Below are 12,531 nucleotides of genomic sequence, written 5' to 3' on the forward strand. Positions count from 1 at the left end.
GGCCGGCAGGACGGCGCGCCCGGGCGTGGCACGACCGCACGGCGCCCACACACCGCGAACCCGACCCCACGACCCCCCCCACACCTCCTTCCCGCCGGGCGGGGGGGGCGGAAGGAGCAGAGAGGGAACACGGGCAAACCGGGGCATCCGTCTGTCTCTCCACGGGGACCAGACGTCAAGGAGCGTGAGCGAGGAGAGGGCAGAACCCCACCCCTCCCTCCCGGCCAGCGGGCGATGGCGAGGAGGAGACGGGGAGCCAACGAGGGGGAGCGAGGGCGGCGAGGCGGATCCCGGGTCGCCGCACACCAGAACGACCGGGCGGGCCCGACCGGCCCCGAGAGCGCACACAAGGGTGGGCGCGGAGCGGGCGCGGGAAGGGAGGGAGGCGCGGACCTCGATCCGGGAGACCGAGGCCGCCCGACCAGCGAACGCCGGCAGCGACCGGGAAGACCGACACCGGCGGGCCAAGCCGGCCGCCGACGCGACCCAACCGCCACCATCCGGGACGGCGGCGCGGGCACACGGGCGCAAGCAGGCCACCGCGCGGTGACGAGCAGAGAGAGGAAGAGCACGGAGAGGGTAGGGGAACCCGTGGCCGGGGGGGGGGAAGGGCACCACACCGCACCCAAAGCGCGAGGGCACCGCATCACCGACACCCCGCCTGCCGGCCCGGCGGGCACGGGAGCGGTGGCGCGCACACACGGACGGGGAGGAGAGCCAGGCCCCTTCCCCGCCCGGAGGCGGCGCGCCGACGTCCACGGTCCAGCCGGCCAGCCGGCCGGGTCGCGCGTGGCACACACCCGAGCGGCCAGAAAGCCGAGGGTGACGCGCACAACGCAACGCACGCCACACGGCCACGGGGTTTTTCTCCGCCTCCCTCAGAAGCCGGCCCGAATTCACTCGCTCGCACGGACGCGGGGGCCGAGCGCACAACGACCCGCGCCACCGCGGACCGGCGGTGCCGGCAAGGGGTCGGGGGTCTGCGGCGACGACCCGTCGGCGACAAGTCACACCGGCCAACGGCGGCGGCCGGAGGCGGCGGCAGGGACCCCGGGAGGCGGGCGACACCAAACCCAACGCACGCGAGCACGCTCACGCGCGGACACCGCCGGCACAGAGCGGACGGGGCCAGGCACGGGAACCGGGGTCGCGACGGGCACGCGGCGGCGACACGCCGGGAGAGCACAACGCCCCGGATCCGGGACCGGGGCGGGGGACGAAGCCACACGGCTCGAGACGGAGGAGACGATGCGGGCAAGCCTCTGGCACGGCGAGCAGGAGGGAGGCGCGGGAACCCGGGACGACATCGCGCAGGCACGCGAGGCGGCGCCCAGCGGGAGGAGACACGTCACGCCGGCTTCGGGCCCCCGGACGGCCAACTCCCGAGCGAGGGACGCACGCGGGAATCTCACCGCCACCGCCCCCGTGGCGTACCGGCGGTCCCGCTGGCAGGAGCCCTCGCGTCGTGAGCAAAACCGATCCGGGAAGACCCTTCAAAAGCCACCGCCGCCGCGACGACGTGCCTCCCCCACACCGGGAGGGCAGCCTCACGAGCCGAGCGCCGTCCCCCCCCCCACCAAGAGAACACACCACACACGCCCAACTCGACCGTCCGCCGGTGGCCGGCCACCAAGGCCAAACCGGTGAGGATCGCGGAAGGCTGATGCGGGTGAGGAGGGCATGCCGGAAGCCCAATAAGAGCAGCGGGGAGGGTCATCGGGTCGGGTCACCGGGGTGAGAGGCGAGCGAGCGAGCGAGCGGCCACCCCCCCCACGGGCGGGTGGCGCAGCCGCAAACCAGCGGGGAGGTGAGACCTTTCCGGGCACAGCCGGCACGCCAGGGAAACGAACGCGGGATCTCACCACCCCCAACTCCTGGGCGGTCCCGCGCAACGCCTGGGACACCGAGCCGGCCGACCAGCGGACCGGAAACCCCCACCGCGGCAGCGGCGGGCCCCCCCAAAAGAGGCCCGAGAGGGAAAAGGCAGCTCGCACACGCCTCAAAGACCCCGCGAGCGCCCGCGGAGCCACCCGCGCCAGCAGGGCCCCACCGCACCCATCCACACCGCCGGACACGGCACCCATCATCGACCGCCTCTTTTTCGGCCGCGTGAGCAAGGGCCCACACACACCGGGATCCTCGGCTCCGGAGGGCCAGAACCCCCCCGAGCGGCACACCACCACGGGCACGGCGGCCCCGGAACACCGCGGGGCCCGGCGCCCGGCACGGCGCCGTCGTCGCCAACGGGCGGCGGCCCACACAGACGCTCGGGAACAGCGTCGCCAGGGGCCGGAGGGGGAGGGGGACGGGACCCCCCAAAAACCCCACGGCACCCCAAGCACGAGGCCGGGAAGCCACACACCACACGCCCTCGCATCGCGACCCAGCACAGGCTCCAGGCTCCGCCACTCGACACACCGCGCGCGAGGCAGGGGCGGGGACGGATCGGGAACGTCCTCCACTCACCACACCAGACGACGGCCCGGGAGAGGCCCCGCGGGACCCTCCCCCAGCTCGGAGGGGGGAGGCGCGGGCACGCAGTTACCAACGCGGGCAGCCACTAACGCTCAAAAGCGGGACAGGGAGCGGCAGGGCCGCGGGAGCCCATCGGGGGCGGGCCCCCGCCAACCCGGCAGCGAACGCCGCCTCCCGAACGAGGATCGCTAGAGAACCTCTCCTCACTCTGAGGGTGGCCCGCACCCAACCCCGACGGGAACCCCGCCGGGACCAGCACACATCAAAGGCGTCCATCCTTCCCACCACGGGTGGCAGGGAGGGGTGGGGCGGGGGGGGTCTGCGGCAGCAGCAACACCAACCCTGGTCGGTCGGCCTTGCCGTGCGGGGCCAGAGCAAAGTCGCGCACACGGGCGGGGAAGCCCGCACAGGCCCGGCTCGCCTCCCACTGCAACATCTCAGGTCCCCCGGTGCAACAAGAGCCAGGTGACACGGCAGGGAAGACAAGCCAGGACCAGGGCCGGCAGCTCATGCGGGGAAGCCACCCGCCCGGCGCAACAAGGGAAGAGCGCTCCTCCTCTGGGGAACCGCCTCGACCCCCCCCAGCAGAGACGTCAATCTCTGCGATAACTTTTTTCTCACTCGCACAAGCCCCACAAACCCAAGGACGGCCGGGACACACCACGGGCAGCAGGCTGGCACAAGGCAACGGACAACGCCGGGATCGGGAACGACACCACCACTCAGCCTCAGGCACCTGAGAGAACCGACCGGGAGCGTTCCGGGAGCACCGCAAGAGGGCAGAGCGCGAGGCGCGGCTTTTCACACCACACAGCACGGGCAAGCACGGAGCACCGACCCTCCCTCTCCGCGGAGAGAGCCGACCCCCGTGCCGATAACGAGTCACGGGAAGAGAGGAGCAAGATCAGGGGCGCCCCCCCTCCTCCAGCGTGTACAAGTCCCCGACCTCACGGCGAGGGCAGGGAGAGCGCAGCCGGACCCGGTTGCCGCACCCCTGCCTCCCCGCACACCACCGGCGCCGGCACGGTGGGACGGTGAGGGCAGGGGCCCACGGGCAGAACGAGAAGAGCGGTCCCATTCGCCATGAATGTCCGTCCCTCGCCTGGCGCAGCTTAGGCCCGGGCCCGAAGGAGATCGCAACGTCACCACATCAATCACACCGAGGGGGCGGAGAAGACAGCCACACGGCACTCGGGAGGCGGTGGGGCCCAGGAAGCTCGGCTCCCGAGAGGGCCAACAGCCTGGGATAAAAGCGTAGCCAGGACAGACAACCTTTCGTGAGTAACGAGCGAGGTAAAAGGAAAAAAAAAAAAATAAAAAATAAAAAAATAAAAAAATAAAAAAAATACCACGGGCTTCAGCGTCCCTGGCGCTCGGGATTACCAGGACACCTCCGCCGGGCACAGAGCCGAAAGAAGCTAGAGAGAAAAAAAAGAAAAAGAAAAAGAACCACGGACAGCGCTCGGGAGTAGCGCAGGTCAGCGGCCGACCAGGCCCGCCATCGGGAAGCGGCAGGTCGGGGGAGTTGGAGCTAGGGGCGATAGGGAAAAAAAAAAAAAAAAAAAAAAAAAAAGCCACGGAGGTCGGACGAGCACGACGGCAGGACGGGGATGCCGCACACGCACAGGCAAGGCAAGGCAGGACTCGCCCCCCGCCTTTTCCTCCTCAAGCCGGCCACGGCGAGGGAAGCACACCGCGCGGGCCTACCTATGCACCCCAGGCAACCAACCACTCTCCTCCTCGGCGTGCCGAGGCAAGGGCCAGAATCCGGCACCGGGAGCGGGGGAGAGATCAAGGACGACGGGACTCACTCAGCCACCAACCAACAACCACCACCACCACCACCACCACCACCACCACACCCACGAGCCACCACAGGGGCAAGGCCTGCTCAGGGCAGCGGGAGCCCGGGGTGCGGGGGGAAGGGCAGGGGGACCCGGACCGGGAAGAGACGGGAAAGGCCCGGCACACAGCATCCGAGAGAGCCCCAAAAGACCCGCTGACAGCCACCGGGACACGGCATGCCAGCACCCTCCTGCAGGTACAAAATCCTCACGTCACCACGCCAAAACCAGCTGGTCACGCAGGGGCGACAACTCGCTGGCGACAGGGACCTCTCGGAAACCACATCGGGGACACCTGTCCCCAACATGTCCCCAACAGAGCCAGACACGGAACTCTCAGGGACAGCTGGTCGACCACATAAGGCGAAGACAGACGAAGAGAGAGGGCGGGAGCGGGGTCAGGGGACGCACCCGCCCCACTACCCCGGGTGCGCACGGGCTCACGGCACGAGCGGCACGGGGAGCCTTCCCCCGGCAGACGCGAGGCACCCACTCCGAGAGGCACCCAGCCACCACACCCACACCGCGCGGGGTCGGTGGTGAGCGCCCTGCCGCCAGCACGCACACACGCGGGACTCCCGGGCTCGGGTCCCCGACTCCCGAGGTGCTCCCTCCGCCTCGACTTTTCCCCTACGCAGGGCCCACCGGGCAAGTCCCCGCCATCGCGCACACCGCAGACGGTAGGTAGGTAGGTCCCGGCCCCGAGGCTCGCCTCGGCCGTGCCCACGGCTCCTCGCGCCGGAGAAGTCTGTCCTCCGGCCTCCGGGGCCGTGGAGAAGGCCGTGGAGGAAGGCCACACGGGGCCGGCGACCCAGGCCCTCGCGCCCGGCACGCGCCAAGCGCTCACTCGGAGGTGACTCCGACGACCATCCTATGTCGGGGAGGGGCGGGGTGTAGGTCCCGGCCCCGAGGCTCGCCTCGGCCGTGCCCACGGCTCCTCCCGCCGCAGAGGTCTGGCCTCTGGCCTCCGGGGCCATGGAGGGAGACCACACGGGGCCGGCGACCCAGGCCCTCGCGCCCGGCACGCGCCAAGCGCTCACTCGGAGGTGACTCCGACGACCATCCTATGTCGGGGAGGGGGGGGGGTGTAGGTCCCGGCCCCGAGGCTCGCCTCGGCCGTGCCCACGGCTCCTCCCGCCGCAGAGGTCTGTCCTCCGGCCTCCGGGGCCGTGGAGGGAGACCACACGGGGCCGGCGACCCAGGCCCTCGCGCCCGGCACGCGCCAAGCGCTCACTCGGAGGTGACTCCGGGGAGGGGGGGTGGTCCGAGTCCGGGCCGGGACCGGCCCCACCACCTAGCGGCTCACCCGGGGACCCTTTCCCCCGACTCCCGAGACGTCCCTCGTACTCTCCTTCTTTCGCCCTCAAAGACCAGAGTCCAGGGAGGGGAGGAGGACAAGGCGTCGGGCCCAGACAGAACTACGGGAGGGGAGGAGGACAAGGCGTCGGGCCCAGACAGAACTACTGGTCGACCCGACCAAGCCGCCACCCCCGGCACAGACCGGGCACGGAAGAGAGAGCGGCGACTCACGGCCCCACCCCGCGCTCGCCTGCGGGCGCAAAGTCCGACAGAACAGCCGCCCCGGCGCCACAGCGACACCACGGCGACAGTCGCGCCCGGCACCCGGTAGAGGCCGGGCCTCCGCCCGGCTCGCTGCCGCCAGACCTCCTCCTTCACTCGCTCGCTCGGCTGAGAACGAGGGGACTGTCATATCAAGGCGGACGCCAGGGGGAGCACGACAACCGCCTTCCAACGACCGACTCCACCGAGCCGCCGTACCCCGGATCGGCGCGCGCCGGCCGGCTCTGAGCTCCGGAGACACAGAACACGGAAACGAATCGCCTCACTCCCCACCGCCACGCACCGAGAGGCACAACCTAGGTCAGGACCTGCAGCCGGGTCCTCTCTGCGACCTCACGAACGACACCAGAGCCACCAGAGACCTAGACCGAGATCGAGCCGCCGCCGCCGCCGCCAACCGCGACCAAAGTGAAACCAGGAACCAGGACGGGAGTCGCCCGAACGGAGCGGCCCGAACCCGAGAACCGGGAAGCCGGGATCGGTCCCAAGCAGGAAGGGGCGGCAAAGACGGCAGGCCTGCACCACGAGAGAAAACGAACCGGCCACCCGCACGACCTCCGCCGCCCGTGGCAAGACCCCCACCCCCACCCAACATGGCCAGAAAAGGGCAAGTGAGCGCTCGTCCCACCGTCTGCCCGCCCGTCTTTTTTTTTTTTTTTTGGGGGGGGGGGGTGTTTGTACGTTTTGTTTTCTTTTTCCCCCAGATGGAAACCAGAAAGAAACAACAACAACAACAACAACAACAACAACAACAACAACAAAAAACTCCCAAAGATGGGTCGGCTCCAGCAAGAGACGAGCCCTCGGGAGGCACCCCGCTCACTTGTGAAAGTCCGCCGCCCGCCCGCCCCACAACACGCTCCCTCCCCCCGCCCCCACCCGCCCCCCCCCCCCTTCACAGGCAGGGAAAGGGCAGGGGGAAGGCCAGAGAGAGGTTTCTTCTAACACAGAGAGGGTAGGTACACGTCACGCACACAGGTCTGGAAACCCACGGTGACAGCGCCATGGGAAGCGTGAGTCCACTCACCCATCACTAAATGACAGGAAAGCCAAACGAGAGCCGCTGGCTGGGCAGAAAAGGCCTTTGACAAAATTCAACATTCATTCATGCTAAAAGCTCTGGAGAAAATAGGAATAGAAGGAACATTTCTAAAAACAATAAAAGCCATTTATGACAGACCAATAGCCAATATTATACTTAATGGGGAAAAGCTACAACCAATTCTCCTAAAATCAGGAACAAGGCAAGGATGCCCACTGTCTCCACTCCTCTTCAATATAGTCCTAGAACCCTTAGCCAGGGCAATAAGGCAAGAAAAAGACATTAAAGGGATCCGCATAGGGAAAGAAAAAGTTAAACTATCCCTTTTTGCAGACGACATGATACTATACCTCCCTCCACGATCCCTAAAAGTCCATCCCGAATCTCTTAGAAATCATAACTCTCTTCGTCAAAATAGCAGGATACAAAATAAACCCACAAAAATCAGTTGCCTTCCTATACACTGATAATGTACAGGAAGAGAGGGAAATAAAGGGAGCAACCCCATTCACAATAACCTCCCGAAAAATAAAATATTTAGGAATTAACCTAACCAAAGATGTAAAAGAACTATTTAATGAGAACTATAAAAAGTTAAAGAAAGAAATTGCAGAAGACACTAGGAAATGGAAAGACCTCCCATGCTCCTGGATAGGCCGACTTAATATAGTAAAGATGGTAATACTTCCAAAACTAATATACAAATTCAACGCAATTCCTATTAAAATCCCAATGACGTACATCACTGAAATACAGAAAACAGTCCAAAAATTCATATGGAACAACAAAAGACCTAGAATAGCCAAAACAATTCTAGGGGATAAAGACAATATGGGAGGGCTATCCATGCCGAACTTCAAACTCTACTACAGAGCTATAATAACAAAGACAGCATGGTACTGGCACAAAAACAGACCCGAAGACCAATGGAACAGAATAGAAGATCCAGAAATAAATCCACAGGCCTACAGCCAGCTGATATTCGACAAAGGAGCCAAAGACATACAATGGAAGAAACACAGCCTCTTCAACCGCTGGTACTGGGAAAACTGGGCAGCCACATGCAGAAAACTAAAAGTGGACCCCAGCCTATCACCATGCACCAACATCAACTCAAAATGGATTAAAGACCTTAACATTAAACCTGAATCTCTGAAACTACTGCAGGACAGAGTAGGAGAGACACTTGAACTAACAGGCACAGGAAGGAACTTCCTGAACAGAGTCCCAGGGTCACAACAAATTGGAGAGAGACTCGACAAATGGGACTACCTTAAAATAAAAAAAAAAAAAAAACAAAAACAAAAACAAAAAAACAGCTAGCCTTTTCTAATAGGCTCTGCCACTCTCTCTGGAGCAGGATTCGGGGCATGAGGCGATGAATCTGAACCCGACACACAGGTGTTGGAGGGTAGAGGCATCTTCACTCACATGCCTGTGGTGGAGGACCTGGACCCGAGTGTGGCGGTGCACAGTGGGTGTGGGTGTGTGTGTCTGTGACTCTGTGTGTGTGTGTCTGTGACTCTGTGTGTGTGTGTGTGTGTGTGTGTGTGTGTGTGTGTGTGTGTGTGTGTGTGTGTGTGTGCGGGGCTGGGGGGAGGGCAGGTAGGGAACCCTAGGAGGAAAGACAGGGAGAGACAGACGAGGGGCCCCGGCCCAAACAGAGTGGGGGGGTCAGAGGGGCGATCCTATCTCCCGGGGGGGGGGGGGTGAAGCATGGTTAGAACCCACAGGCCCGGCGGGCGTACTTCTCTTTGGAGTTCGCACTGGGAACATATGCGGGCAGAAGCGCCCCAGCACACACATCGCATCGCAGACGGGTAGAGAGGCAGAGCCAGGGGGTCAGGCATGGTAAACACTCTATTCCGTCAACACACACACACACACACACACACACACACACACACACACACACACACACACACACACACACACACACACACACCCCTTAGGGTGTGTGTACAATATCCACAAGGTAAAAGTTTATTCATCCATTCCCCAAAGAAGAAGAAGAAGATTATGTCAGTTACAGGGAAGTAGATGGATGGACTGATGGACTAGGAGCGGGGGGGGGGGGGCAGAGGGGGGGGTGCCGGCGGCGGCGGAGAAGAACCTAGAACAGGTGATGCCAGGGGAAGACAGACCGGCGGAGAGACAGACAGACCGACCAACCAACGGCACCTGTTTTCTCTCCTACGTGGATGCTAGACCTAAACTATAACTGGACATGGTAAGCTACACAGCACTCCGGGCAAACAGAGTGTGTGTGTGTCCCCGTGTGTGTGACACACATACTGTCCTTTTGTCAGAAGGTGTAACTTCTCTGAGCATTTAAGATATTGCAGAGAAGACACAAGACGTAATATCCGTAAGTGGCACGACTGTGAACGTATTATAACAACCGGACGTGTGAGGACCAAAGCTGGAATTAGGAGGACAGAAATGTACCTGTCCTCACGCTTTGGGTCATGATCACAAGTACATTTGGTTTAGGATCTTTCAAAACACATCGATGTATCCTTCTGGACACGATGGTCTAGGACCACACTAGTCAATAGCCACTTCAAAGCCAGATCCGCGGTTGGATACGTTTCAATTGGCTTATATTGCATCCTCCAATATTTTTCTCTTCTTTTTATTCTACCTTCTCACTAAAGATCCAGTGGTATAAAGCTACTTTTATTCTCTTAATATTCCATAACTGAAGTGATCTGCTTTGTTTTGCAGCTTTCTCAGCTTAATTCACTGAGGCCTATTTAGTCACACATGATGAGAGGTCCAGAAACATCTTTGGGGCCACGGATGGCTTTTGTAAAGTCCATTTGGGGAAATAGCAAATATAATCTACCATGTCCTAAAATGTAACAGATTATCTCTATGGGGCCGATAGAAATATCCAGATGTGCCCTGTCAACAGCCAGTTATTTTAATTTACTTAAGGGAAATCAAGTGAATAAAAGTCTATATAGTTCAAGAAATTGTATTCTGATACCTATATAAAAAGTTTACCTGAGTGGGTGAGGACATTTGCATGAAATTTCACCTAGGGCAGCACTTGATATTTATAACTCTCCCTAAACTATTGCATTGCCTGTTTTCCATTTTCTTGGCACTCCTTTAGAAATGTTCCCGTCTCAATCTTTCACCCACTGCAGCCGTGGGACCCTTTTTCATAATACGGACGTAAAGACATTTGTGGTACCGTATATAAATTACAACCGTAGGGGCTGGGAAGGTGGCTCAGTGGTAGAGTGCTTGCCTTGCATGCCTGAGGCCCTGGGTTCGATTCCTCAGCACCACATTAAGCAAAAAGAAAAAAGCCGGAAGTGGCGCTGTGGCTCAAGTGGTAGAGCGCTAGCCTTGAGCTGAAGAGCTGAGGGACAGCGCCCAGGCCCAGAGTTCAGGCCCCACGACCGGATCCAAAAAAAAAAAAAAAAAAAAATTACAACCGTAAATAAACTGGTACAGTTTGCTCGTAAGACATAATATCCAAACGAATTCCGTGTCCAGAAAATAACGAAAAAAAACACCCCCTGCGGGCCCCCCTCCCCCTCCGCTCGGCCCTCCCTTCAAGAACATTTCCTTGTTTGCTGTTGTTTCGTTTTGTTTCGTTGTAAATAAATAAAGCCGCAGAAGAGAGCCGGCGATACCTCATCGCTACTCTCGCGAGAGTCTCTCGGACTCTCGCGAGAGTCGCCAGCCCCCGCCATCAGCACCGAATCATTCCCTGTCACTCCACACGGTGTCCAGTAGGTGGCACCCCAAAACAAGGAAAAAGAACGTCAGGCCCAAGATCGATCAAGACACTTAGGAAGGTCTTGTGAGGAAGGAACACCTCCCCCTACACACACACACACACACACACACACACACACACACACACACACACACACACACACACACACACACACACACACACACACACACACACACACACACACACACACACACACACACACACACACACCAGCACATCCCCGCCCACACAGGTCATGAATGGCAAACCCCTATGGCACAGAGAGACAGACAGACAAAACACATGGGGTGTGGAGAGAGACCGGAAATCAAAAACAAAAACAAAAACAAAAAACATTTTCCTGGCTTGACCTATGAATGGGCCTGGGCTGGCATTCTGTCCTCTGGGCCCTACAGTCAATCCATGGCGGTCGCTCCTCTCTCCTCATCACTGTAATCCTATCTGATATTTGCCAGAGCCGAACGTGCAGTGGGGACACTTTGGTTCATCGATCTAAACTAGGGCCCGGGGCGGAGGGGGTGGTGGTGGTGGAGGGGAAGCCTAGGAAGTCTGTTGCTATAGTTGGTGGCGGCGGCGGTGGTGGTGGCGGCAGTGCAAAGTGTGTGTGGGGGGAGGGGGGGAGGTAGATCACATGCTGCCATACGTGCCTGTGCCTGTGTGGTAGGAAACAGCAGCAAAGATCAAGGGGTGCAGGGTGTGTGTGTGCACGCCCCAGTCAGTCCTGGGGCTTGAACTCAGAGCCTGAGTGCTGTCCCTTGGCTCTTGTGCTCAAGACTGGCACTCTGGGGCTGGGAAGGTGGCTCAGTGGTAGAGCGCTTGCCTTGCATGCGTGAGGCCCTGGATTCGATTCCTCAGCACCACATAAGCAGAAAAAAAGCCGGAAGTGGCATTGTGGCTCAAGTGGTAGAATGCTAGCCTTAACCTGAAGAGATGAGGGACAGCGCCCAGGCCCAGAGTTCAGGCCCCACGACCGGACCCCCCCGCCCCCGCGCCAAAAAAAAAAAAAGAGACTGGCAGTCTGCCATTTGAGCCAAAACTCCACTTCTGGCCTTTGGGTTGCTTAATTGAAGACATGAGGCTCACCAAAGTGCAATGCCTATATACCTCTGATCATATAACAAGAAGTCTTCCCCTTTCTTTGTGTTTGTTATCATCGATGTTATTTTGTTTTCTCTTCTCCCCCCCCCCATTGTTTCTTCCTTCATCTATTTCCGGGAGGGGCAAGAAATGGAGGGACCCAGGATGAAGAAGTGCAACAGTGGCACTCACTAGACACTATGTTGACACACAACCTGTGGGTGGGGAACAAACAGAACTTGAGGGAGGGAAAACCTGTGAGAGAGCCAGGGAAGGGGTGACATTGTCCAAAAAAAAAAAAGTACTCTTTTTTAGGGGGTGGGGGGAGATGGGAGGGCAGGAATGGAAACAAAGGAGGAGGCAACAATGCTTGATAAGAAATGTACTCATTTCCTTGCTCGTGTCATTGTAACCACTCTGTAAGTATTTTCACAATTAACACAACTCATTAGCCGGGCGCCGGTGGCTCGCGCCTGTAATCCTAGCTACTCAGAAGGCTGAGAGCTGAGGATCACGGTTCAAAGCCAGCCCGGGCAGGATAGCGCCCAAGCCCAGAGTTCAAGCCCAACGACAAAAAAAAAAAAAAAAAAAAAAAAACTTATTAATTAAAAAAAAAAATGTACTCTTCCTACCTCACTTATGTAATGTAATCTTTCCTATCCTTTTTTTTTTTTTTTTTTTTTTTTTTTTTTTTTTTTTTTGTCAGTGGTGGGTCTTAAACTCTGGGCCTGGGCGCTGTCCCTAAACTCTTCAGC

This window comes from Dipodomys merriami, unplaced genomic scaffold (assembly GCF_024711535.1).
Source record: "Dipodomys merriami isolate MVZ:Mamm:240054 unplaced genomic scaffold, mDipMer1.0.p SCAF_3032, whole genome shotgun sequence".
NCBI lineage: Eukaryota > Metazoa > Chordata > Mammalia > Rodentia > Heteromyidae > Dipodomys > Dipodomys merriami.